Source organism: Echinops telfairi, unplaced genomic scaffold, assembly GCF_000313985.2.
Source record: "Echinops telfairi isolate 266 unplaced genomic scaffold, ASM31398v2 ScPeMD7_7410;HRSCAF=8448, whole genome shotgun sequence".
Taxonomy (NCBI): Eukaryota; Metazoa; Chordata; class Mammalia; order Afrosoricida; family Tenrecidae; genus Echinops; species Echinops telfairi.
In genome coordinates this window covers 5,110,552-5,113,068 of record NW_022111310.1, presented here as the reverse complement: position 1 = coordinate 5,113,068, position 2,517 = coordinate 5,110,552, and positions in this window count along the sequence as shown.

Here is a 2,517-nt window from a genome sequence, read left to right as displayed (position 1 = left end):
TGGATTGGGATAACAGTTGTATGAGCCCCTAATAAAATGTTTAAAAAAAAAAAAAGATTACAGCCTTGAAAACTGTAGGAAATAATTCTATCACGTCCTGTCGGATCACTAGGAGTTGAATCAACTCAATAGCAACAGGTTTACACTAAAAAAACACAAGCTCACTGCCATTGAATCAATTCTGACGTATATCGACCCTATATGACAAGTTGCAGCTCTTCAGGAGCGTAGAAAGCCAAATCTCGTGAGTAACTGGGCCTCTATCTAATAATAGTTCATATGAGGCCTTTGGTTAATCAAATGTTCTCACTTATTGTTCCTGGAACAAATGGTGAAATAATGTAAATGTAGATGTTTAGTTTGAGAAGATATGTTTCTATTGATTATGCAGACTATTGTAAAATGGTCCTTCCAAGGATTATGTCTCTAAGACTTTATTTTGAGAGGACTAGTTCTTCTCTATTTATAGATTTAATTAATACTCTTGTTTTCCCATGAAGATGTGAGTTTCAGGTCAAGGAAAGGGTAGGTATATAGAGAGTCACTTAGATAATAAGAATGTGATACCTAGGGACTGAAGGAAGAACAAACAGCCATGCCCTTCAACTGCTTTAAAAGGCATTGAACTTGGCTTGGCACAGCTCAACCTGGTCAGAAATTCTGCCACCTCTTCTAATGTGCCATGTCACTTAAACCTGGAAATTCTCAATGTACTCTGTTGGATTAATGTAACTTGATATGCAGCTCTTTGGGGACCCATTGGTCAAGATCACCTGCTTGTGAAATTTCCTTAAAAGGAGTAGATACTCTCACTGTCAATCAATAAACGTAGATCCTCCAGCAGGAAATAAGAGTGGAGAAGGCAGGCATCAACTAGAGGAAGCGCTAAGTTCATTTCTGTGTCTGAGTTTCAAGAAATTAGATCTGGATTCCAAGTATAATCAGCCTTGTGGGCACCATCTGGGAGTCTTCACAGATCCAGGTCAAGGGAAGCAAAGTGGTTTCCCCACATTGTATGTTCCTTGCACTGCCCTTGAGTCATTATTAAAGGCTATCCATGGTGTGACCTTGCTCTCAGCCATCCTACTGAGACCCTCTCAAAAGGAGTAGGGCCAGAACTCACCGAAAATTTAGAGGAGAAATTGCCGATCAGAAACGTCAAGGGTGACCTCAAGCAGAGTGAGCAGAAGCTTACACCAAAGCTAAACACAGATCAAAACTGAAGGACAAGACTTGACACCACGAGAGGCTTCGTTGGGAAAGGTCCGCATCTGGATGTGCAAAGAACCTGGTAAAGCCTGGACTCCCTGCCAGAAGCTGGGCTCACAGCACAAAGACTGAAATGCAGGAGCCCTAGAGATGCCATGGATAAAGTGCTCAACTCTTAACCAAAACATCCTCTGTTCAAACCCCTTGGCCTCACTGAGGGAGAAAGATGTGGCAGTCTGCATCCATAAAGATTTACAGCCTGGAAAATTCTGCAGGGCAGCACCATTGTGTCTTGGAAGGGCCCTGTGACTCAGCATCTACTTGAAGGGAGTGGGTTTTGTTTGTTTTTCATTTTAGGCAAATGTGATTTCACACATTAATGAGGCGCATACCAGTTAAAATTATAACAGGAAATTTTTAGTTTACTTTAATTTTTGTGTTTTTTTCAAAAAGCAGTGCATTCAATTTCAAAGAAAAGTATACTTCAACTAAAACTCTAACCCCAAAAAAGCCCCAAATAAACTCTGTTGTGGGATGTGTGTGTGTATGTGTGTGTGTGTGTTTATAGAATCTCATCAGCTTTGAATATATCCATCCACATTTCATGACACCGAGGAAATAGAAACGGATTTGGTCAGGCATCGAAATGTGTATCAGTTCCCATTTTTGCTGATGACCCAGTTGTTCTGAATATGGTAGTTTATACAAAATGATCTTTCTTTGATTCCATTTAGAAAACGCGGAGGTCCATTAGTTTACACCAACAGGCTAAGGATGCAATGTTGTCATTAAATGTCCTCAAGTGGGTCTGATTCATTGTGACCTTACGTGTAATAGAGCAAAACACCACCCAGTAAAGAGACTGTAAAATGCAACAGAAAGGGTCGTTCCTGTTACGAGGTGGGGGAAAGGTGTGCTCAAATCCTAACTCCCTGAACCTGTGAACATGACCTCATTTGGAAATAGAGTCTTTGTAGATGTAGTTAGTTAATGTGGAGTCGACCTGGAGTAGGTGGGCTCTCCTCATATATCTCAAGTCCTTAGAAAAAGAAGAGAAGAGGTACGGAGTCAGAGTTGGGAAGATGGCCCTGGGAATTTGCAGGCAGGGATTGCAGGAGTGCTGCCAAAGGTCACAGAATATCTGGGGTACCAGATGCCGAAAGACAAAAGGAAAGCCCATCCCCTAAACCTTCCCTGAGAACATAGCCCTGCGGAAACCTAGATTTGGACATTTAGCTTCCAGTCAGTGAGAGAAGACATTTCTATTGTTTTAAGTCATCCAGTTTGTCATATGATGTTCCAGCAGCT